Genomic DNA, 26224 nt, shown 5'->3' with positions numbered 1-26224 from the left:
GTTTCAAAATAAAGCCGCGCGCAGCTCATAACCAGGGCTGGGGTCAGGAAACCCGATGCTTGAAGCAGCTGCAAGTGAGGAATTCCTTCCTCTGCTCCAGGAGAGGATCGCCTGTCCTGTCTGGAGCTCAGTGGGTGCTGCTGCCCCTGCACATGGAACGGGCGGGCTGGCAGTTCACCTGTGGTGTGGGGGGTCTGGGTGCCAGAAGCCCCATTGTCTCTTCTGAAGTGGTCTGGGAGGGCAGCACAGCTTGTGACCAGTGGGATGTCCTGGTCCTCCCCCAGCACCTCCTGCTTCCTCCCCCTTGGCCCACCCCCAGACCACTCTGTCTTCAGGGGACCGTGACTTCCTCTGTCCCTCCTGGCTTGCATTGTCGGTTAACAGCAGTCTCTCCTGGGGAGGCTGGAGACAGCCCTGGGAGGCTTGCCGGGAAGAGGAAGGCAATGGAGGGAGAGAATGAAGGGAAACCAGGGCTGCGTCATGACCCAGGGCCGTGCACGGTGAGGCGGGAATGGACGCAGAGCTGGACATCTCAGAAGCACTTTCCACCCTGGGCTCCGGCAGCCACCCACCCACCCCAGAGGCCTGCAGGGCTAGGGAGAAGTTAATGTGCCGTAGGTCACACCTCGAGTAAGCGGAGGATGCTTGGAATCCAGGTGTGTGGTGCCTATGCAGCCTTGTCCCCATGTGCCTGTCACCCACTGTCCCTCTACTCTGCTCCTCTGTCACTTCCTCCTGCGGCCCTCCAGATGCTCCTGACCATTTGCTTCTCTCTTCCCAGGGCCCCAGAGGGGTAAGGATCATGTTGCAATGTCAGAACGGCTCTGCAAACTCCTCCCTGGAGGTCAGAAAGGTACTCCACGGGGCTCGCGGCACCCAGCAAGGGGCTGAGCTGGAGTGTCAATGACTCCCATGTGGTCTAAGAGCTGGCTTTGGCTTGATGCTCCATAGAGCAAGCACCTCCCTCCAGTGCTGTTTGTCTGGAGACGGGGACGGGGGGAAAGAAAGAGCAAGCGAAGTCCAGGGTTGAGAGCACCTGAGGTGCACGGGCAGGACACTGGGGCATGGCGGAGTGGACGGCAGGGGAGACGGGGAAGCCAGGCCCTGGGGTTCTGAGGAGCCCCCAGAGAAGTGAACGCAGAGATCCACAGTCTCTTGGCCACTGGGGGCCACACCATGTTCCACAAGGAGTCATAGACCAGAGGGAGGGAGGAGGGAGGGAGGAGATGGGAAGGAGAAAGGAACAAAGGAGGGAGGCAGAGAGGGAAGAAGGGATGAGGGAAGGAGGGGGAGGGAAGGAGGAGGGAGGGTCGAGGAGAAATGGCATCCTTGGGACTTGACTGCCACACCCAGCCAACAGGAGTCCGCCGTCAGACATGAAGCTTATCTCCCACCGCAAATCTGATTTCCCAGAGGAGCTAGTTTTTGGACAAGTGACAAAGCTCTGTCATCGAGTGTATTGTATGCCAGCACTCGCTGAGGTGGGCATGAGATTTCTTCTCCTTCTTAGTTGCCTTAGTTCCCCAGGGGAACTGGGGGAGGAGGACAGGGCATGAGAGACAGTGTCACGGTGGGTACCTCAGGAGAAAGGACGCTGGGCTCAGCTGTCTGCCCTGGCCACTCCTGCTTGGGCTTTCTTGAGCACAGACCCAGCGTCTCTAGGGGACTCTGGTGCCTCATCTCTAAATCAGGGACATCGTGTGTCTTTTGTGATGGGGCAGCACCCTGAACCAGCAGGTCCTGAAGCCCAGGATAACAAGGTCCACATCTCTCCCCAGTTTTTAAAGCTTTCCCACACGCTTGTCCATGCTGCTCATCAGAATGGTGCTGGGACTCTGGCTGGGTGGGGGACTATTATGCCTGTGGGTGGAGATGTCACCACTGCGCTGTCACTGAGGCTCAAAGGTGAAGTGACTTTTCCCAAGATCACACTCAGGAGAGCTGGTCAGGGCTGGACTCACATCTGCTTTCTTCCAAAGAGGCTGCTCACATTGGCCATGCCCACCCAGCGCTGGGGTCGTCTTAGGGACACCTTGTACATGGACAGGCCCCTCAGCATCCTTCTTGATCTCCTTCCTTGCATACAAACTGTCCCTTTAAGTCCCAAATGGTGCATATTCTTAGGAAAGAAATAATTCACTCATTATATTTAGAAATTTGAATGAACATCTTACTTTGAATCCTGGCTGGAAACAGATAGTTCTCTTGCCCATAAAGCAAAACAAAGCTTGGGTTTAAAAATAAACAGCTTGCCGAGATGACAATGATATTGACAGGAATAACGTAAACAAGCCCAGCTCCCCATTCGAGGCCTACCTGGAACACGTGGGCGGCACACGTGGTCTCCCTACCTAATTAAAACCCTGCACCTAACAAGGGCCATATCGTGAAGGAGTCTGTGGGGGAACTTGCTTTACACGCGGCCAGTGCCACGGCTGACACGCGGGTCGCGATCCCTGTGGGTTTGCTGCAGTCTGTATTTCTATTTGCAGGGTGCCCCCTCCCCACCTCACTGCTAAATTCTTTAAGTTTTATTTGGGGAAAAAATGCTTAACTCTCCCTGTCCTCTCAAAACATCCTTCTCACCAGGAAGTTGTCCCCTGGTAGGTTTTTTACAAGATGCCACTTCCGGAAATTCCTGACTTCTTCCTGTCTTCAATCCTTCAGTTCACTCGCCACACTATAACAAGTGTGACCTTGAAATATCATTGGACCATGTCTGATGTCAACTACTGGTGCAGCTCCACTACCTGTGGGGGACCACTGGGACGGTGTGTGCCTGGCTACTCGCAGATCTCCTGGGGATTCTGACTCCCAACTCTTCTCCAAACTCAGGCCTTCCTCCCTGACCACGTGACTCTGTGTACTTGCACACACTGAAGCTCTTTCACACCTGGAGGCCTTCCCATGTGCCATGGCCTCTGCCTACAACGTTCTTCCTTCTTCTCTTCCTTCCTTGGCATCTTTGAGACCCTTTACTCTGAGACTATGACCTTCCTCAGAGAAGCCTTTGGTTTTCCCCTGACCCAGCACTCATTCTTTATAGAACCTATCGCAGTGGTGGTCAGCTTACAGATTCTTTAGGCTTAGGTGTTAAAAATCCCTTCTCTGGGACTGGGGATGTGGCTCAAGCGGTAACGCGCTTGCCTGGCATGCACAGGGCACTGGGTTCGATCCTCAGCACCACATAAAATAAAATAAAGATATTGTGTCCACCAAAAACTGAAAAATAAATATTAAAAAAATTCTTTTTTAAAATATTTCTTTCTCTCCCTCTCTCTCTCTCTCTCAAAAAAAAATAAAAATCCCTTCCTCTACTGGAGTGCAAGCCCACTGTGGGTAGACACCATGACGTGGGGCTCGCCAGTGTCTCTCCCAATGACGAGCCCAACGTTGGCATGCAGTGGGCCCCCATGAGCAAGTGGCGACCGAAGGGGTGATTATTCCGCCATCTGAAACACAGACAACTGAGACTTTCGTTCAGATTTAATCAAATATCTTAAAGCAGTTACTGATTTTTTCCTTGAATAAATCATGAATAATAACATACTCAGTGGCATTTTTTAACACTGATGAGCTAATTCAAGTTAAACACAATACAATCTTTTTCTAAGTGTGCAGTCAATAAATGTGGAGTTGTTCCTCTTCCGGACCCCGGGGTCGCGTGAAGAAGTGTTCAGGGAGCTGCTTTCTGTGATTTCTGGGTTTGCATTCAATGGCATGTGTCATTTTACTCCTGCAAATTTAAATTTATCCCACTTACGGGTCCTTTCTGAGCCCCCCCTCTATGCCAGACTCCATGGGGGAAAGTGAGATCCTAGCCTTGGAGGAGCATCGGGCAGCGAGAGGAGACACGTTCAGACCAGCCCATGGGAGGCCTCAAGAGAGCACAGCCTTTGGTGGAGATGCAGAAAGGCAGGAGGAGGAGATTCGCATGTGTCTCGGGCTTTGGGGGTAAAATGATACCAGCGAGAGGGAAAGGGAGGGAAGACAGAAAGAATCCGCCTGCAAGGGCTCTCCTTTGGGTTCCAGACAGCACTTACTTTACTGGGCTTGGCCATCCTGTGAGCTGGAGGAAGGGGCGCTGGCACTGTCCTTGGTGTCTGCTTGCTTGGTTTTGACAGAGGAACTGAAAATCATAGAAGTGGCATGTTTTTCTTAAGGGCACTTGACTAACAGCAGTGACATGTCTTGAACCTGGGCTTGCAGAATGGAGTGGGGACTCCGCAGAGACGGATCATTCACTGAGTCCTGGGCGTCCGTCTGCCCTCCTGCATACAGACAGACGCTCAGGTGCTTTGCAACTCCCTCTGTCCAGTGAAGGAGAGCGGGCACAGGGCGCTGGTTCTCACAGACCCTGCGAGGGAGGGAAGCCCTGTCAACCAGTGTGGGAGGGTCAGCTGGGCGATGGCTGGGGCTTGGCTTGGTCTCCTCTGTCTTTGCTGATCCTGTGCCAACCTTGGCCTTTGGCTCACATGGACTGCATGAAGGCCCGAGACCCAGTGGTGCTCCGCGGCTGAAACGCTGAGCTCTGGAGCTGAGCAAGAGCCAGGGCATGGTCAGGAGGAAGAGGTGTGCTGGGAGCAATGGAGACCCAGGCACGGCCAGTGGTGCCGAGGAAGGAGTGCACTTGGGAGTGGGGCAACCTGTACTCACTGTCCTGAACCACCATGAGGGTCTGAGTGCTCACGGAACCTGAGATGAGGCCCAGGTCGATTGGTGCTGGACATTTACCAGACTAAACAAGACTCTGTGGCCATCAGGCCCAGCCCAGCTCAGCGTGCCTGCAGAGTCCACAAAGGCCTCAGATGAGCTAGGAGCATGCTCCTGCAACAAGCCTGGGCCTCCCCCAGACCCAGGGACCCAAGGAGGCCAGGCTGGCCCCCTCCCTGTGCCTCTGCAGCCTACCAGCACCCTGACCTTCCAGTCTCTCCAGCTTGGTCTCCTGCTTCAACCCCGTTTGAGCTGGATTGGTCACGCAAGGCTCTGAATCCAGGCAAACTACAGAGCTGCAGACGAGAAATGCAGATGTGCTCTTGCTGATGCCCAACAGGGGAAGAAACATCCAGAAGAAACAAAGGGAGGAGAATGACCCCACCTAACAAAAAGGCAGGACCCCACGCTCCAGCCGCAACACATGCACCTTCATTCCTTCCTCCACCCGCTCACCAGCTTGCTCACTCGGTGCCCACGGGGGCCACCTACTCCGCCAATGCATGTTGCAGTTCAGCCAGACACTGCCACAGAGTTGTTCCTGGGGGTCCTTCTTCCTTCACCCCAAATCTCCATCTGTCCCTTTTCTCCTGTCTTTCCCTTCCCAGTGGCAGTTTTTTTTTTTTGTATTTCAGAAGAAAACTTATGAAAATTGTTGAAACGCATACTACAAAGCAAACCTTATTTTTTTTTTTTAACATTCGGCAGAGAGCTCCTCACCCCCACCCCCCAAAAAGGCAGCCATGTCAAAGACACTGCCTCCCCCCTTTGACATTCATGCCGTGCTCAGAGTCAGCTGGGGTCTCGGCTCTGACAAATTTGCATCTCTTTGAATGTGACGCTTGAAAAAAGCCAGAGCCGCTAGATTAAATTTTTTTTTTTTTTCCGTCGAGAAAATGAGAAAAGCCTCTATCTCTCGGCAGAGTCTACTGGGAAGATCTTTATTCTGATTCTTGTTAGAATTGTTTATCACCCTGACAGGCCAGACTCGGACGAGATAAAGGCTCGGCTGCATCACGGGGCCTGACAGTGGTAAGGACATGCAGAAAAATGAAAGGAACAGGAGAAAATATTATTAATAGATGCCGACTTGCTTTGCCTGCATGGCACGTCAGGGAAGGGAGAGGAGCCACGGCTTGATTGCAGGCCTATGAAGTTCTGTCCAAAAAAGAAGCTATTTTTCATTAAGTGATAGAAGGGCCTTTTTCATGTTCTTTTCCTGAGGAGCTGATAACTTATGCAGTTTATTCTAACCCTGCTGATTTCTGTCAGGGGAAGCAAACTCCTGAAAGATGGCTTCGACTTGTCCTTTGGAGGGAGAGGAGCCTGGTTTGACAGACACACAAGTAGAGTCGGGAGGCGCGGGCTGGACAGAGCAAGGTTCTTGCATTCTGGAGGCCGGTGGCCTGCGTTCATCATTGAGAATGCAGTGCGCCTGCGTACGGGGGAAGGAGGCCCAGGCTCCTTGGGCCTCCATGGGGGCTCCCTGCCTCTCCAGGGCAAGACTGTCACATGCAGGTCTGTGTATATCACTGTTCTTCCTAAAAACAGACTCAGTCTCCCTGTGTGGACACACTGTAGGCCCCGCTGCTGTTTGCCATGTATGAGTCAGCACAGGCTGCAGTAACAAAATACCACACCCTGGATGGCTTCACCAACAGAAATCCATTTTCTCACCGTTGTGGAGGCGGAAAGTTCAAGATCCAGGTGCAGTAGGACTGGTTGCTCCCAAGGCTCTCTTCTGGCTGCCAGATGGCCTTCTTCTTCATCCTCACCTGGCTCTCCTCCATGCCTGCTCCTCCTACGTCTCTTCCTCTTCCTATGAGGACAGCAGTCCTGTTGGCTTAGGGCTTCACCCTCAGGACCCCATTTTACCTTAATAATCTCCATTAATGCCCCGTCTGCAAGTACAGCAGCCCTCTGAGGTCCTGAGGCTCACAGCTTCACCGTGGCAATTTGGGGAAGAAGCAAAGGAGACGCTGCAGCCCGGTGCGATTTGAGCCTTTCTGGATTCAGGAGGCAGAACCCGAGAGCAGAATGTGAGGCCAGCTCTGCTTCATAATGTTCTTAGGGAGATACTTATTCCCAGGGAGGGGCCCTTGTGGTGACGCATGGTCTCAGTCAGTACCTCCTCCCTGCCGGGACTCCTGTGATGGGACAGGAGCCAGGGACTTAGCGCTGGAGTGCGTCACTTCACGCTTTGTGCCTCAGTTTCATCTCCTGCAGAAGTGGTGGCGTTTGTGCTGCAGCTCAACTCACAGGGGGACTGAATGCCATGGGGCATACCCCAGCTCCTGCTGTGTGCTCTATGGGAGGGGACTACAGTACTGAGGGGTGGAGCTAAGAACAGTGTCCCCGCCTAACGGGAGGCACCAGGGTCCCACACAGTGGGTTTGAGATCTCCTCCAGCCTTGGGCTCAGCCATGTGCTCACCACGAGTCAGGACGGTCTACCCCAAAGGTCTGTGGGAATGCTGAGATCCCTCTGCCACCGGACCCGCAACCTTGAATCTCCTCCTGCCCCTAGCTGGAAGCCAGAGCCAAGCTGAGGGCTGCGAGAAGATTCAGCTGTGACACCGACCAGCACCAGGGCCCTGTGGAAGTCACTCCTTTGAAGAGTTTGGGGTGGTTATGGGAGGGAAATGTCACTTAAGCTGTAGGTAAGAGATGTGGCACAGGCACTGCAGTCTCTGTGGGGTCCAAGGAGCATTTTTGGTGGCTGAAGCGCTTGCGCACCAGCAAAGAGACTTGGGTGTAGACATAGGTGACACTTTTCCTGGTCCTCATTGTTTACAACTTTAGAACAGAATTTAACCCTTTTGAGAATCAGTACCTTCGTGTGTAAAATGGAAATGATGACGTTGGAGCGAGATGCTGTGTTAAATGAAGTATGTGCCTTGGTGGGCAGAACCCCGGAATATTAAAGCACTCAGCCTGCGGGTTTCGTGATGGGATTGTTGCTGTTGCTAATGAGGATGGCCACGGAGACAGACATTCGCTTGAAGTGGTACCTGACGTGGGCGGGGCACTATCCTTGGTCTTTCTATCTTTATTTCACTTAATGCTCATGACAACCTACAGGAGCAGGCATCATCATTATCATCCCCACTCTAAAGATGAGGACTTGGATGCTCAAGAAAGGTCAGTGACTTTGGGGTCAGACAACCGGTAAGAGATTTTAGGATTGGCTGGGAGATGCCGGGTGTGGACCGTGCAGTCAGGGAGGGTCTGTCATTTTACCACCTGAATTAGAGTAAATTACCCAATGGCTCCATGGATGGTAGAATTTAAGATTGACGGGCTGGGGATGTCGCTCAGTTGGTAGAGTGCTTGCCTCACATGACATGCACAAGGCCCTGGGTTTGATCCCCAGCACCACAAAAAACCAAAAACAGAAACAACAACAACAAAAAGTCACAACAGAATTTAAGATCGATGTCCTAAATCTACTATCTAGAAGGTGACTTGGACTCCTTGGCCCAATGGGTACAAAATCACAAGATGAGTTGTGCGAATTGGTAAAAATCATTTCAGCTCCTGCAGACCCTGACTGACAGCTCAGAGATGAGCAAGACTCAAAAACAAACAAACAAACAAACAAATAAAATCCTGAAGGATCCCAAGTATTTTCTTGCATGGAGAGACTAAAAGAGTTCCTGCAGGGGTTAATTATGGGCAGAAATTTCTTGCTTAGCTTTTGGGGAATAGATCAAAGATCACCTCCTCCACGGAACTTTCCTGAACTTCTAAAGGATAGGAAGCTGCCAGTCTTCCACAATAACTAAGGACTGCACATGCGGTGCCCTGGCAGGCTCCCCAGCACAGGGCAGGCAGGACTTGACCTGGGTGGCTTTTCTCCTTGACTCTCCCACTGGAATGACAGACAATCCTCAGCACACAGGACTTTGACACCAAGATGGTGCTCAGTGAATGTCTGTGTAGAGAACCGTGGAAAGTAAACACTCTATGAATCATAAATACACTGACTAGGAATCTTAAATCTATAATGAGACAAGAGACATGAAGAGACCAAAAGCTTAATTTTGAGACAGGCATTTTAGAAATGATAATATAGTTAAAATCTTATTTTGTGTAACTCGACACACGCACACTTAGCCAATGCCAAACACCAGGAGGGTGGGAAGAGGTTGGGGTGTGGGATGTAGGAACCTATGGGGCATGAGCTCTGTTCTGAGGGTTTCCCTCCAGGGACAAAGCAGCCTGCCACGGTGACTCTGTTATGTCTCAGCAACGTGAGGAAGGGGTGAGCCCTAGAAAGAGGAGGCTGGAAGACCCAGAAGTGGAATAGGCTTTGGGTCACAGGAATAGAGGTTTAGTGGGGGGGTGGGGAGGGCAGGCTCTTGCAACAGGTACAAGAACATACTAGAAAGAAGGAATGTGTGAGAAAAGACCTGGGAGCATGAAAGAGGATGACAGATGACACCCCTGAGGCAGGGTGGGGAAGCCAGCATTCCAGTCCTGCATTGCCCTGGATTGTGGCACTTGGTTGACCTTTCTGGGCTCAGATGACTTGTCTCTAAAACAAGAGGAGTGTGGTATGTTCAGACAGTGGTCTCTTCTCCCCTGAGTGTGTGAAGAGACCTATGGATTTCCTTCTTCGTTGTGCTGAATGCGAAGTCTTCGCAGATTTGATTACTTTCCTTCTGACAATGTTGGGGGAGTGTCGAGAGCCGATCTGCAGAAGGGATGGGGGTGATTTCTCACTTTGACTTACTTTTTACCTTGGCCCAGTCTGTTCAGTTGAGCCAATAGCAACGTTGCACAAGCTAGAAGTCACAGACTGGGTAATTTGGACACCCTGGAGAAGGAAAGGGGGCGCCATGCATACTTAGTCTGGAGGACAAGGTTTAATTAAATGTAAACTATACTAGGCGGACTGGGAAGTGGGATGACCTTTCCATGTATGAATTTAAGCATTTGAGAAACAGAACTAAGGTTCAATTTTTGAAAGACTATTATATGGTTGGAAAAACAGACTAAACTGTCATTCTACTTATTTGCTAAACATTTACTTTATAAACCTCAGTCTCTGCATCTCTAAATTGGGACCAATAATGCCATAATCCTCAGAGCATTACTCTGAATGTTAATGGGTATTGCTAGGGGTAATACATACTAAACCTTTGCACAGTACCTACTCCTGAATAAGCACACAATAACTTTTGTTTGCTCCCTAGAGCAGTATTCAACATGAAGTATTGAATTCAACAAATATTTGTTGACTGAATGAATAAATCAATATTGACCGCTGTCATTGTCATGATTGGTGTATATCACGCACCAGACACTGTCCTGGGCCCCGAGGTGACATTTATAGTATATTTTAATCTGGTTTAATAAGACAGTCATGAGACACTCTGTAGACCAGAAGGAGAATATCAAAGTTACCTGAAGAGGAAGTTGGAAGAGAATTTCTGGAGAAGGAGATAACTGAGCTAGGAGTTGTAAAACCAATCACAAGAACCGAGAGAGTTGGAGGTGGGAAGACTGAGAGGCAGCAGCATGGATCCTGGTACACTGGTGTGACACCACAAAAATAAACCTGGCAAACTGTAAGTGTTGCTGGATTTAAAAGGCAGGGACATGGGAAGCAGCTAAGGATGCAGTGAGAGAAGGGCAGACATGGTTTATTATGGGCCATGTTAAGGCCCAGGCCTGACCCTGCACAGGATGGGGAGCCATGGCAAGATTTTGAGCAGAGGAGTAACATGGCTGGACTCAGATCACCGTTGAGGCACTCTTGTGCCTTCCACTGTTAACGTCTTGGTTTGCAGTTGAAGACCACACCGTTCCCCCATAATTTCTCTACTGGTGTCTGTCATTAAGGGTACCTGGCCCTCTTCTATGTGACATGTGGAGTCAGCTAGAGCTACGCCAATCAGGTACTATGTCTGTGATGCAGCATCTTCAGAGGAGAGCTGGCACCATGTCTGAAGTGGCTGGAGCTGGTCCATCTTGGCAGAGGTGCTTGGAGACAGTCAGGGAGCTCCTGCTGCCCAGGTCACAGAAGGGTGCAGGAATACCCATCCCAGCTAAGGTACCCTAGGAGCCTTCAGCCTCACCGACCTGCTGGACTCATCATTGCCGAGATCTGCTGATACTCTTAGTCTTCCACCCTGCCTTTTAGCCTTCTTCTGGTCCTTCCCACTGACAGAACATTGCTGGAATCAGGTTGCAAGAGACTGGAAATACAGTCTTTACGTCTAGCTCCCAGTAATAAAGAGAAAAAGACACGTGTGGAGTTGAGCACCCAATACGCAAATATATGGCATGTCATCTCTAACCACTCTTACAGAGCTATTCCAGGGTTTTCACCAGAAGACCAACAACGCTAACCACAAGCAAAGTCAGCCATCGAGGACCAGAACTAGATGATCAAAACCAGCCAGGTCATTATCATTGGAATGTAAATTCTCAGACTGAAATGTTTCTTTCTTTTCGTATCCTCTAACCTGATTCCCAATCTCCTAAAATGAATCTTTATTGACACTTGCTGACTGCCCGACTGACCAGGGGGAATCTTTGTTCAGTGTTGGTCACAGCTGGAAGTTAAAGTCCTTTTCATGGGTAATTCTCAGATGTGGTCCAAAGACCTCGGCGACTTGCCAGTGATCTTCAACTGTGACCATGGTGTTCTGAGAGGCCCCAAGTCTCATAACTATGCACTGAGTGAATCCAATGAGCCCAGTTAGGACCAGTTAAACACTGAAACAAATAGACCCCCACATTTGTGAGGGCTGCAAAATAACACCTGAGGTGAGTCGGCCTGGTCCGCGGTCAGCAGGATCCATGCTGTGACTCAGGAACCCAGGTTCCTTCAGACCTGAGGCTCTGCCATCTGCTGCTGTCTTCCTGCACCTGGATTTCATCACCTGCATCCATCTTCCAGAAGGGGATGGAGAGGGTGAAGTGCCCCCACTGTTTCTTAAAGGCCCAGCAGAAGCCACCGGAAGCCACAGGTCAGCTCTTTCTGCTGGAAAGGAGACATGGAGGTGCGGAAGGGCCGTGAGCAGAGGAGGAAAAGGAAGCTTTTGGGGAGCAGCTTTCCCTCTCTGCCCCCACAGTGTGTGTGTGTGTGTGTGTGTGTGACAATATTTTTTTCCAACATGAATCTGATTCAATATCACAAATACGGCAGATATAAACATTTTAAAAATCACTGCAATCCATGATTATTTAACTTGCTAAAGTCTCACAAGATCCTGTTGGTGTTTTCTTTCTACTTATTTTTTTTTTTTCATTCCTGGTAAGGAGAGAGAAATATTAGGATTCAAGATGTGCCTGGATTCTGCGTGGTAAACCGTGCACATGGCTTTGGGCTCCTAGCTGGAATTCCAGGAGGTAGCCTCTGCTACTCTTTCTTCCCAGCCACAAGGCTGCAAAAGCCACTTGGTTCAGCATTCAGAGGTGTGAGATTGGAACCCAGATCACCCCGGTTAGCTCTACCAGCTGCGCCGGCCCCAGTGGGAGCAGGAGAGGCCTTCGCCATCAAGAAGTCAGGAAGCACCCTGAGGAGCAAGGCCAGGGCAGGTCTCCCTCCAGGACGATAGCAGATGCTCAGAATGATTCTTTCTCACAGGGAACTGTGCAGTATCTCTAGTTTACCTTTTCTCTTCTTTTGGTGACATGGAGAACAGAAATATTTTCTATCATAAGAGAATAAAAGACACTCACAAGGATAGTCAGAAGCCCAGAACACCCTGCGGGGAGATGGAGGGAGGCTGGGGTCGTGCCCAGTGGGGTGAGTGCAGTGACGTCCTCGGGACTCAGCCCTCTGCAGCTTCAGCCCGAAGCAGGTCACCGTGTTTTCATGGTTCAGCTTTTCAAGAAAAGCTGAAAATTGAGATGGAAAATTTCCCTTTTAAATATCGCATCAAATGGAAAAAAACAATCAGGCCACACAAGCCGCCATCAGAGGCTGGTTCAGTGCAGGGCCTTGGGCTCAGCGGGTCCTCTCTGGCAGCGGTGGGCAGGTCGAGGCTGCAGCCCCAGGCCCCACCCGCACCGCCCCTGCTCTTTGTGTGGCAGACAAAGCCGCAGCCCTGCCAAGGACACGGCCATCTCCAGCTCCTGTTTGGCACATCGCAGGCAAAGCGAGGGGCACAGCTAAGTGCCCACGCTCAGCCAAACCAGAGGACAAAGGCAGTGGAACTCTCTTTGGACCTTGGGGAAAAATAGCTCTCCCAGGCAGAGGACGCCAGCGCTCCTGCGGCAGTGTAATTAGGAGCAGCGCAGAGACTCAGGCATGTGCCGCTTCTGTGTTGGCAGCTGATATGACAGAGTTCCGTGAGGTGCAAAACGCAGGCTTTGTGTGTGTGCGCGTGCACACGCATGGTGCTCTCTGCTGCTGCCCAAGTTTCCAAGTGATTTGTAACTCCAAGTTGATGAGAAGGGATATTGTGTCTTCTTAAAAAATGTAACCAACAACAAACTTCACTCTGTGTAATTTTAGCACGGGTGCAAGTTTGCCAAGGTGCAGCCTGTTATTGTAGAGCTACTGTTTTGACAAAATAGTATATGTGTGTGGTTGTGTCTGGGAGGATAAGGAAGCAAGTAGAAAAAAAATAAAGCAATATATATATACTTTTTTAAGGAAGAGAGAGCAATAAAAGAGGGATAAGAAATTTAGATTAGAAAGCTGTTGAGACTCACTGTTGTCACATATCTCCTTAGATGCTGTCAAAGAGACTCCCAAATATCCAGTTAATTCTTGAGACATTCTTCCAGTCTGCCCGCTGCTAGGCACCATGGAGGACCCCGCCATGCCAAGAGGCACAGGTCATGGTTCCTGGGCTCTGTGGCCCCGTAATCCATTGGGGATGCTCCAGCAGATCAGGAGGGAATGGCCATCAATCCCACAAGCCACCAGAGTGGCAGGTAGCTCCCTATTGTGATCCAGCATGGCTCTTACGGTAGTAATGGGCATATGTCACAGATTCAATAAGGCCCAGGCCCAGGTGGGTGTTGTGTACTAGTGTGTCTCCATCTCATGGAAGTTCAGATGGGATCATAGCATGAAGCACGTGAAGCTTAGAGCGAGGTGACCTGCAGACTGATTAGAAGATCAAGGCCCAGCTCAGCCACTCAGCTAAGCGACCTTGGCCACCCAGTCTTCTGTTGTCCACTGTGCTTGTCTACGATTTAGAGATTATAGTAGCATCGTTGTGAGTTTGGGTTCCTAATTGGCCACCACAGCTTTTGTAACCAGGTATTACCACTTCTCCTCCTGTGGTTCCTCTGGCACACCTCTGACCCAGGCTGGTGCTGATAACGCCAAGGTCGCGGGTTCGATCCCCGTACGGGCCACCAAATGCCGCAGTCTGGCTGGGCACAATCAGGAGCCACTTGTCAAAAGAAACTAACTTTATTTTTAGAACCACACACGCCAAACAAAACAGCCTCTCAGGAAAAACCCTCAGAGCCTCAACTGCCACCACCGGCTTTCCACAAGCCTCTCACCCCCACCCAAGCTTCTCCCCACCTCCCACAATCCTCCTGCTCTTGAGGCCGATTGGCTGGGTCACGTGGGCGGAGCCAAAAAAGTCCCCCAATGAGCAGCTCCGTGGTCTGAAAGGGCAGGGAAACAGTCCAATGAGCATCACCGTAGAGGAGCCAATCAGCTAGATGTTGCTGGGGCCGAGGAGCCAATCAGCTAGATGTTGCTGGGGCCGCTGTGAGCCAATCATCAGCAGGCAGCTGGAAGTTTGCTGGGGCCCCTTCGGCTGTGGCTCTCAACACTGAGGGTGGTTCTACTGCAGCAGATCCACATTTCATTCTCACGTGGGTCTGTGGGTGGAAAGGGTGGCACGTGCCCTTCATTTTCCTTGGGCAAATGAGTTCGCCAAGACAAGTTCTTCTCATGTGTCCATGGCAGACACACAAGAAAGCAAGCCTCACCTCACAAGTGTCTTTGTTACTTGGGTCACGTTACAACACAGTGGTCCACTGGCCAAACCAAGTCCCATGACCAAGCCTCATGGAGGAGTCATTCAGTGGAGGAGTAGAGGCTGCCTCCTGGGCCTGGAGTAGGGGAAGGAATACATATTTCTGAGCAACAGTCTAATCTACTAAGCTGGCTACCTTCTGGGATTGTTTTGAGAATTTTGTGTAAAAAGTAAGGTAATATGCTTCACAGAAAGTTAGGACCCAGTTAGGGATTAATGAACTGGATGATTTATTATTAATAGCAATAATGTTTCATTCGGTGTTGGAAGAGGTTATGTAAGTTATCTGGGATCACACAGTGGTGGGTGGGGAGTTGTAATTCAAATTCATATTGTTCCAATTCCTTTCTTTCCAATGGAAATCAGGGCACCTATCTGGCTCTGGGGGGTAGATTGTAAGGTCATAATAAAGGTTCTAAGAGCCCAGGTTGTCCCTGGGTTGAAGCTGTATTTCACACCTTAGAGTAAAACGGGGTGGGCAGACCAGCTCAAAGTCCCCAGAGCACAAAAAAGATAAAAGAAGTCCAGTGTGCTCTCGCTGCACACAGAGATCCCCGGGAACAGGAGGAGAATCACAGTGTCACCGGAGCATGTGGACCCCAAGGACGGGGAGAGCAGGGCTGGGCCTTCTGCGTGAGAGCAGTGTCCCTGTCCCTGTCCGTCAGCCTCCGCGCTGCGGTGGGGAAGCCATGTTTGCTCCTGGAGTTTCCTTTTATGCTCCACAGTCCGTGGAAGGAGGAGATTTCCTCCAGATCTCTTCATTTGCGAAGATTTATTTTCTCCCTCTGATCTTTCTTTTCCTCCCCTGAGGACCTTGAATTTATGAGTACTGAATTTTTTAGAACTCTCTGAAAGTGCTGCATTAAATGCAGAAGAGGGTGGTGTGCTCCCTGGGCACTTTGTGCTACTCTCTGTCATGGCCCTTATGGTTGGGCTTCAAGGACTTGCTTATGGGTGGAAGTCCACCTCTTTCCCTTCCCTCACTCCTTCCCCTTAGTCCCCAGGTGGTGAACCTGTTGTAACAGGGTGTCCAGCACAACACCTTGACCAAGACAGACCCTGGGAAGATGTTGGTTGGATGAGGAGTGCATGAGTGAATTGATGGATGACTAAAAGTATAATGAGTGGATTAATGAGTCAATCAATTATGCACCGGTGGATACAGGTGTGAATGAGGGGGCAGGTGCATGGGAGGGTTGGATGGCTGGGGGTGCATGCAAGAGCAGGAAATGAAGCCACAGCTCTCTCTTAAGCCTCATTTGCAATGGTTAACCATAGCATTTTGATGAAGCAGATCTGGTTAATTGAACTCATTTCACCAACTCAAGTTCAGAACCTGTGTGTGGGAGGGGGCTTTGCTTTTGTAGCATTGGGACGAGTCTTGGCAGAACAGCTTTGAGCAGCTTTTAGGGAGAGCATAAGATTTGAGACAATGAACTCTTGGCCTTTGACTTTTGACTCAGCTACTAAAGTAGCAGAACAGAGAAGTCAGGCATCTTCTCTGACCTTGTTCAGGTAATTGCTTATCTATCAGGTGCTCTGTGTATTTAGGAGTATTCTTGAGGGATATGCCCCTAAGGAGACAGGGCATAAATAGCCAGGCAATTCTAGTGGAACCTTTCAGATTGTTCTGCTTGTGTGGGCCAACAATGACCTCCAACAGCAGGGAAAGACAGCCCTGGCACACAGGGTCATCTGCATGATACACTCATGGGCAGGTACAGGTTGGCCTTGCCCACCCTCTGAGATTGGCCACCACTCAAGTGACCTCTTTGCTCTGTCCTCTGACTTTCAGTAGAACTCTTGTTCCCTGGTACTGTCTTGGGTCACATGGGCCTCCCTGGACTCTCACTGACCTTGGCATAGGCTGCACCAATGAACAGCAGGCTTACTTCTAAGTCTTCTTTAGCTGACTCCTATGGTAATGGGGACAAGCCATTTCCAACCACACTGCCTCTCTAGAACTCCAGAAGCACCTTTGTCAGAAGGAGTTACAAGGGACCAGAGGAGAGAAAGTCCATCTGAGCAGAAGTTACATCTTGGATGAGTTGGCATCAGAGACGGTCAGGACAGAAGAGGCAAGGACTTCAGAATGGTGCCAGAGGGTGGGGACCATTAGTGAAGCATGCAAACAGAACGAACAAGATGCTCTGGGGGCATTTGATGTTGACAGGGCTGATCCAGTTGCTGCAGTTCACTCACTGAGCGTGAGTGACCAATCCCGAAGCCACCTAGGACAGCTCTGTGTTTCATTCCCATGTGGCCTCCTGGATGCCCAAGGGGCTTGGTAGGTTTGGTGAACCCAGCCAAGCTTCCTCAAGCATACAGTCAAGGAGTACCCTCCCCCCGGAAGCCTTCTCAGGGTCACTGGTGTGCCACAACTTGTCCACCAACTCCTTCTTCCTCAGTGTTCCATCCCATATAGGAATATCTTCACCATGCCCGGGTTCTCATTTCCACCTCTCTACGTGGCTGCCATCTTACATCTTCCAGGGGGATGAAGGACCAACTCCACACGCTTTCAGCTTCTCCAGGGTGCTTCCGTTGGAGGGCTGGCTCTGTCGACCTCTGACCACTGGGGTAAGAGATGGGAACTTTACATAAGGATTCTCAGGACATTCCCATCTGCATAAAGTTTGTCTAACATGCAGAGTTAAAGAAATATTCTCCTAAGTTTCAAATTCCCCAGGCCCCTGTGTGTCTGCTGACACAGGTGAGCCCTGGGAGAGGCGGCTGGAAGGCTAAGTGAGGAACAGTTGCTGATGACCCGAGTATGCAATTGTCTGTGATCTGAACCCAGCAATTTCTGCATAGAGACAGCATTCCATAAAAGACAGCCTTCTACCATTTCTTAAAATGATAAAAACCTAAGAATTTTCATGTGCCATCAGGGACCCTCAAAGAGCATGACCCAGTTTGGACTTTGACCTTCATCTCCCATATCTCCCAATAATTCATCCTCGCTTGAGCCACACGGGGCTATCCCTCCCTCCTTGGACACACTGAGAATTTCCATGACCCTAAGTCTTTGTGATGTTGCTTCTGCTGCCTGATGATGGCTCTCTCTCTTTATTCCCTAGTGGCAAATCCATCAGGTCAAGCTCCAAACAACCATATTAATAAAACATTGATTAACTTGCTCTCTCCTTTATACTCCATGTTTATATTTTGGTCAAAGCAAAAACCACAGGGCACTTTATATTGTATGATCTGCACCCATCTTCCCCACCAGCTTGGGAGGAAGGAACCCAAGAGCCTAGACCCTGGAACTTATCCCCGCATTGTCCACGCTACACCCCTCAGTAAATGTTTACAAGAGGAAAGAATGAGCAAGTTCATGAATCAATGAATGCTGGTGTGAGGCAGTCAGTTCATGAAGAGAGGCAATGAATAGTGAAGAAACGTATGGACGAGCACATGGGAAGTCGAGTCTGGCAATTAGAACAAGTGAGTGGTGATCTGCTGAAGGGTGGGAGGAAGATCTAGAAGGCATCCAGGGCAAGATGGCAGTGAGGACGTCGGGGCAGGGCCAGAACAAAGGAGCTGGAGAGGGCCTTCCAATGAGGTCAACTTCCTGCTTGATGAAAGCCCTCCTGGACACAGCAGGGGACCCACTCAGACAGACACTTCCCTACCTGTGCTCCTAAGTGGGGGATCCAACAGAAAAACTAACATAAGCGTGTGGACAGAGGGGGCACCTGTCAGTAATAGTGACGAGAGCGTGGAGGGTGGGGGTGTGACAAGAAAAGGAGGAAATTCCAGAGATCATAAAAAGAACAGGCCAAACTCTGCTCTGGACTCCCAGCTCTGGGGCCTTTTCTCTGTAGAGAAGTCTGTCTCTGTGGCTTTGGCAATAAACCTGCTGCTTGCTTGCTCTCTCTGTGTGTCCTGCTCTTCAATTCTTTGCTGAAGGGAGACAACAAACCCAGCAAGAGAGGATGAGCATATTTGGGAGGGAATACAGAAACACCTGGATATGCTGGAGATATGGAGGCCTGCCTTTTATGTTGAATGACACATGGATCAGAATCAGATCTGTTGATGATCTTATATGATGATCCTGACCAGTTCCTTGCTCCCTCATCACGTAACTGAGCCATGTAAGGAATGTCATGTTGACTACGGTGGCTGATTTGGAATAAGACTTGTTGGTCACAATGAAAATGTGTCCTATGCCACCTAAGGAGCGAGGACCTTTTCTACCAGATGGAATTTTCTATTTTGGTTCCTCAAGGAACTCACCCAAAGCAGCCATCCCAGAATCACCAATTTTCTCCTAAAGAGAGAGAAAGATCTGGAAAATTGTTCCCAGCTTGGAAGCCAGGAAACCTGGAAAGCACCTTGAAGGGGTGTGTGATGGTGCCTCAAGGTATGCACTTTTGATTTATGGAAGCTTTGGGACAGTGTCTGTGAAAGGGGAAATTCTAAAATGAGTTTCAAATTATCCTCCCCTGTCCCTGGCCCTGTCAAAGAAATCAGCACCTGCTTTCAAGTGCAGGAGACCCGAATGGATACTCAGCTTTTGGTAAAGTGGTATCATGGGCAGGTGTCAAGCCTTATAAATACAAGACACAACCCACATAGGTATCAGGAATTATTTGGGACCCCCTCCTAAAATATCTGCATATTTGGCAAAGAACACTAGGGAGATAAATCCTCAAAAACCTTTGAGGAAAAGTTGGATTTTCCTCTTCCTTGAGTTTCTCAGAAACCAAATGAAGGGAATTTCCAAAACCCTGGAGAAAGTTATCTTTTTTTCCTAAATATGCACCTTAGGTATACTCTTTATTATTGTAGGGGAGCCCAACCAGGTTTTCCTTTTGTGGGCTCCTCCAGATCTATAGAGCTCTAGAGGTACAGGGCCAGATAATTCTGTCACATTTTCCAAAGTTACAAGCAAAGTCAAAATGGGCAGAAGATCCCCAGTAAGGCCTGGGATAGGACAATCCAGAGAGGTCATGACTGGCATTCACCATGTACCCCACCATGTCAAGAGAGGCTTGGAAAGAGCAGAGGTGGAGGTCCTCATGTCACAGTCAGCTGGGACTTGCAGTGCCCGTGGCCTGGGGCTAGCATCTTCTTCTTAGTATCCATGTACTTTCTATCCTAGCAGGATGGGATCACAGAGCACAGGGCTTTCCCACTTTATCAATTGCTAGTTTGAGTCCAGAGACGCATGACAATTAACTTCCTGGCATACAGTGTGTTCAATAAATGCTGCAATTATTATTTGTTGAAATCACCTTGGTGTCATATCCCCAGGTCTAAAGGAGGAAAGCAGAGTTTATGTGGTTTACTCTTTGGTTGTGTGCATTTTAAAGAATAAAACAATGAAGACTAAAATATGTACAAAAGATTAATTCTCTCGTGGACTGATTCACTCATCCATTCACTGAGTGTTCATCGAGCATCTGTCATATACCAGACCCTGCAGGGGCACTGAGGACCTAAACACTGGAGAATGGATGGGCACTGCCCTGCTTGTTCTTCAGAGGGCCACTCTTGGTTAGGAGATTTCCAGAAACTGGAATCAACTTGCCAAAGATTTGTCCCTCTCCAAACATGAATGAGGGGAAGAATGGGTCATTGGGTGCAAGAAAGGAGAGGGATCTTTCTTGACACCGTAGAACCAGTGTTTCATTTAATTTGCTTGTGCTTCGGCTGGGTCTGAGAACTGTTGGGAGGTTTATGCAATGCAAAATGCTGCCGCATTGCTCTATGATTACAGCAGGCACGAGAGGAGAAATGATGAGCTGCTCAGTGATCAGAGTTTTCCCAGTAGCCACTCCTCCCCTTAAGGTCACTTACCCACACCATTTGCATTTTTTTTCAACAGGCTGGACTGAGGGTCTAAACTGCTTTCAATTACTTGGGATTGCCATCAAGTGATGGCTTTAATTTGAGTGAAGCTGACTTTATAGATGACTTGGAAAGATGACCCCAACAATAGGATGGGAGTTAGGGACAGAGGGAAGGGCCAGAGGCCAGACTGAGGGCCATGGCGATGATCATAGCTGGTGATGACTGGGGCCTGGGTGAAAGTTGTCACAAGGGGTACATCATTGCATATGGTGGTCATGTCCTGATTGGACCTACTGATCTAATGGATCTGGGGAGACTGGGGAGGCAGGAAGTAGGCATTTCATGGTTGACGCCCTGGCTATGGACATACTCCTATGTGGGCTTCTGTAGGATGCAGAAGGGGCAGCAATGTGAACTCTTTCTCCTCATCTTGCTAACTAAGTTGGTCAGCCTCCCTCTGTTCGCCTGCCCCAGTCAGCCTGGACTTGTGGATGGCCCCTTGAGGAAGTGTCCCCTAGTTGTACATCTCCACTTGCTCCGTCTTCACCTGGAGCCTCTTGACCATCTCAAGACAGCATAGAACGGAAGTTGCTATGGCAATTGGAGCGTGCAGGGAGGGGTGCATATAGGTTGTTAAGCATACAGACGCTACTTCAACCTCAGGCACACGAAGGGTAGAGACAGGCCCTCAACTAGTGTTCTACAGTTGTTTTGATGATTGTCACCTTTATTTCAAAACTTTATGAATCCTCCAGAATAGAAATTATACCTGTGGTATGCCTTCAGTGATATGATTGAATTGGCCTGAATTGATTGGACATGCTGTTCTGAATTGGAGATATCTGGCTTCAGGCTCTGGCTTTGCCTCTTTCCAGGAGGGTGACCCCAAGATAGCTCCTTGAGTGCTCAAAGCTTTAGTTTCCTCACTTATACAATGGGAATGATTAAGAGCTGCTGCCTCCTTGGGCTCTTGAGATAATGAATATAAAGATGGCCTAGGACCTGAGGCTGGGGAAGTGATGAATTCATTCTTATCTGTGATCAAAAAAGTATCCCCTGTGTATAATTTTCTTGGAACTAAATAAAAACAGAAATGACAGTTTTTTTTTTTTTTTTGTGTGTGTGTGTGTGTGTGCATTTGGATTTGAGACCCCTTTCTAAAGATTTCGTCCTTCCCTTCTCTTTAGGCATTCAGCCCTCCACTAAGTCAGACCCCTGGACTTCATATTTCTTGCTGACACTAATCATAAGCCATCAATTTAAAAAGTTAACGGAGTTCTACCCACACTCTGAAGGTGGACTATGAATATGGAAGAATGAGATCACTGAACCACCTCTGGGGTCAACTTTGCTCTAATGCAAAACTCGATTTTTATTTGGATTTTAAAATGTCTCCAATTATCCAGTCAATATCACCTGCATATTCAAAGATTGATCTTCATCTCATCTGGGTGTGCACGGTCCAGGCCCACTCCAGCCACGTGCTTACACAGCGCTCATGCATTTAGTGCACACTCCCCAAATCAGGATGAAATCATGCTCCCGTGTGCTTTTATCACCCAGACAGCTTTGTTTGGGCTTCAGGAGACAGAGACGGCTCAGGCCTCTCCATTTTTCAGCCTCTCCACCTTGAACTCATTATGCAAAACACTGTCTTCATTTAGTAATGGCCCAAACTTCCCACTTGTATGTCAGCCAGGGAAAGATCAACTTAAAAAGAGTCTGTAACGATACACATAGTGAAGGGGCAGATCTAGCTGGGGGACTTCCTGGGTTGGCCTATAGCGTTTAACATTTATTCCTCAGATTGCATTGCAGAACTTCCTGCCCCCCAGCCCTGCCTGAGTCACAAGGCTGTGGGAGTTCACCACTGAGGCCCATAGCTTTTTTTTTAACAACTGAAAAATTATTCTGTAGGGATAAACACGGCACCCTTTTTGCCTTCTATTCATTTTTGTTCTCTTACTTGGAAATGGCACCGGTTCCCAAGGATCATGTTCTAGGAGCTGGGCACTGCTAAGCCATTTACATGAAACACTGTGACTAGTGCTGTCATCTGACAGGAACCCTGGGATGTATAGAGTTTTATTCTCTATTAGAAAATAGGAACCTGAAGTTCAGAAAAATTAAGAAATATGCCCAGAGGCATCCATATTGAAACAGGATTAAATACCTCCAGTGATCTTGTGTGGATAACTGGAGCCATTTTTAAAGTTTAGATAAAATTTGAGTTTTGCATTAAGGGCAAGTTTGGGAAGTGACTTAATTCTTTTGGGTACCAACAAACTAAAAATGGCAGCATGAAAGAGTAGCAGCTGGCAGGGACATATGAGAGGGTAGGGTCATTCTGACAAGGGAATGCACGACAAGCAGTCTCTAAGGTGCCCCCATGATTCTCATTTCCGGGTGCTCATGTCCACAGGTGATCCCACTGAGCATGGATGGGAGCACCCCCCTCAAAGGGATTCCTTTGATTAGAAACAAGTTGCAGGATTTAACTTGCTTCTAACCAAAAGGAAACAAGAAGTTTCGATTTCATTATAAGGTCACAATATCTGTGTTACAGGGAGATGCTCCTTCCCCACCTGGCTTTGAAGAAGCAAGTTGCCCTGCTGTCCACTGCCTGGGACAGAGGGCCACTTGGCAAGGAACCCAGGGCAGCCTCTCACAGATCCTCAGAAAGACACTGGGGTCACAGTCTCACGGTCTTCAAGGGACTAAGTGCTGCCAACCATCATGTGAATGTGGAGGCAGGTCTGTCTCTGGTCAGGCCTCAGATGAGATGATAGTTCTGGTTGACACCTGACCACAGCCTGGTATAAGGACCGGAGGCAGGTTGCCCAGCAGAGCCGTGTTCAGACTTCTGACCTGCAGAAACCATGAGATAATCAATGTATGTTTTTCCAGGCTGATACATTTGTGGTAATTTGTTGTGCAGCTGTAGATAACCAATACAAGACCATTTAAAAACCACATCATCAAGTGTGCAACTCTTTAGATATTATCTTATAAGAAAAGCTGCAGACTTGCAGTGAAATTGCTCTCCTCCAAGTCACCAAAGTCCATGGGACACATTCCAGCAGCCAACCTGGATGTCCTTTGGACCCAGGGTGCTGTTGAACATCCTTCTCAAGTGTCTCCTTAATCTTTCATGACACTCCTCACTGACTTTCTGTCTTTCCAGCTATTGTGCATCACCTTTGTGACTAGCTTTCTCTGCCCACCCCTTGCACATGTGTTGTCCCCGAGGATGCCTGTCAGCCTCACTTCTCCTCTCTTGGTGTGTGCCCTTGGCATTTGGGGCTATAGGAACACTGTGCAGCCCCAGATCCATGCCTGTACCCCAAGCTCTCCCCTGAGTGCCGGAGTCCAAGGACCTGCCGGGTTTCTTGCTTTGCATGCCCATCAGACAGCTCAAACCCAGCCTTACTCCTCAATTCCTGACCACACCATCCCCCCAAGGCCAGCCAGCCTGGGAACACTGGGAACACTGCGCTGGCTCTCAGCTCCCTCCCTGCAGAACACCCCCTCGCTGTACCCTGTCAGTTGGCCTCCCCCACATTCTCAAACCCCTCCTCTCTCCATCCAGCCTGGGATGATAACCACCAGGCCCTTCAGGTGTTCATCCATTCAGATGGACTGTCACGATACTCTTCTGGACAATTTCTACATCCTCAACTCTCAATGACAAAAATAACAGGAGGATAGAAAAAGGCCACCATGCAATGCCCTGAGCCTCTCTGCCTCGCCCCATGACCAGGAAGTAGACGGTGCTCAAGTTCACAGTCCTGCATTGGTGGGGCTCCTTCTAACGTCCCCTCTTCCTTTTGACAAATAACTAGGTATTTTTGTACCCGCCTGTATATTCATGATTGTGTATATTTTTCCTTATGATACCTTCTGCTTAAGACACATACCGCTTACAATCTTTCTTTGGTTCCAGATCCGTTCTGAGATGAAGGCCAAACCCTGATCTCTGCCTGGTGTCTCTGCAACACGTTCTCGTCCTTCAATGCGTATCCAGCCGCAGCTTCGTGAGGTCATCTTTCCTCCTTCTTCAAGACTCAGCTCTGTGCTTAGCTGCCCCAGGAGACCTCTGGGACCCTCATCTCAGCCCAGCGGATCTCTGTGTCTCTTATCTGTGCTTTCTCAGCACCCTGAGCTGTCCCAAGGCGCTACGCTGCTGCTGAATTACCGCTCTAAACCCCGACAGGTGACGAGCACTGCGAGTCTCAGCCTTGCCCTTTGTCATTGGGCTTGTTGAACTACCTGAAGGATGGGCAGAGTTTCCACCAGATTACGTAAAATGAAAAAATGCCCCATCGGTGGAAGGAGCACTGCCTCGCATTAGGATAGTTTTAGAAGCCCAGAAGTGGTCGACTTGAATGAGGCTGAACATTACATAAAAATCAGACTCTGGAAATCAAATCAGGGAATACAGAACAGACCACCTGGGGAGGGCGTTGGGCAGTGTGGGTCCTGGATCTGCCTTGGGTGGATTTTATGGGTTTAGGTAAGTAACTTCTCTGGCCTCAATTTCCCCACATAAACCTGAGGATGGTGATAGTGTTGCCATGGTGATTGGATGTATGAGCTCATTTTAAACTCTTAGCTTATTGTCCAGACCTCAAAAATAAACAATCGTTACTGTTATGCTGATGAATGCAGTCTGAGAGGAAGGAAGGGCCTAGTTTGATGTCACAATAAAATAAAGCACAGAGCCCAAAGTGCACAGCCCCATTGCTGATAGAGATGACGAGCTGTGCCTCGCTGCATGAGACTAATAACACTATATAGAAGGCACGGCGCCTGTCCAGGAGGCCCCACCTACAGAATAGGCACGTGCAAGGCACTGTCCCAGGTGGAGCTCGGGCCTCCCTTTTCTTTGAATATTTGAACACTTTACTTGTATAGATTGGGCAGTAAGATGTCAATCCAAATAAAATGAACCTAGGTGAAATTCTAGCACATGAATTTGTAAACAGAGAATAAAGAACAGAGACACTGAGGTAGAACAAATTTTTATTGTTGTATTGTAATAATACATAACAGTGGGATTCATTTTGCCATTTTTTAACATGCACATTATATCATTTGATCCTTCTTGTTCCCTAGAGCCATCCCTTTTCCTGATCTGCTTGCATTATTATTATTATTATTATTATTATTATCATTTTAATTAGTGCATTATAATTATATATAAGCGGGATTCACTGTGCTACATTCATACATGGGCGGAGCATAATGTGGTAGATTTCATTCCCCAGGCCCTCTCTCAATTCCTCTTTTTTTCTCTATTGGATTCTTTTTTATTTTCATCCTAGAAGGGACTTTTCTCTTTTCAAATTCCTTTGTTCCTCTCCATCTTCCACGGAGGAGAGAAAGCATGTGACCCTGGACCAAGGCTGAGTTTGTGGACATTGGTGGAATCCCTCTCTCCCCTTGGTGAAGCCCTTACGAATGGCACCAGTTAAAGTTCGTTTCTAGAAAAGGACAGTGGGAAACTGAATGCAAGAGGGGCTCTGTTACCTCCAATGTGAGCCAGGGAGGGCGGGTGGAGTCTGAATACAGAGATGAAGAGGGCATCTCCCTTCTAGCTGGCGGGCAGGGCACGGAAATGTGAACACTAGATGCCACTGTCACCTATCACACTGGTGGGGATGCGGAGATGTGGGATGCTGGCCCTCGGGTGGAGGTGGAACTCGGAGCCAGCGGAGCAGCAGGGCGCCTTGCACCCTCCAGCGC

This window comes from Marmota flaviventris, chromosome 2, assembly GCF_047511675.1.
Source record: "Marmota flaviventris isolate mMarFla1 chromosome 2, mMarFla1.hap1, whole genome shotgun sequence".
NCBI classification, from domain to species: Eukaryota; Metazoa; Chordata; class Mammalia; order Rodentia; family Sciuridae; genus Marmota; species Marmota flaviventris.
The sequence above is the reverse complement of the archived record's forward strand: the minus strand, read 5'-3'. Positions refer to the sequence as shown.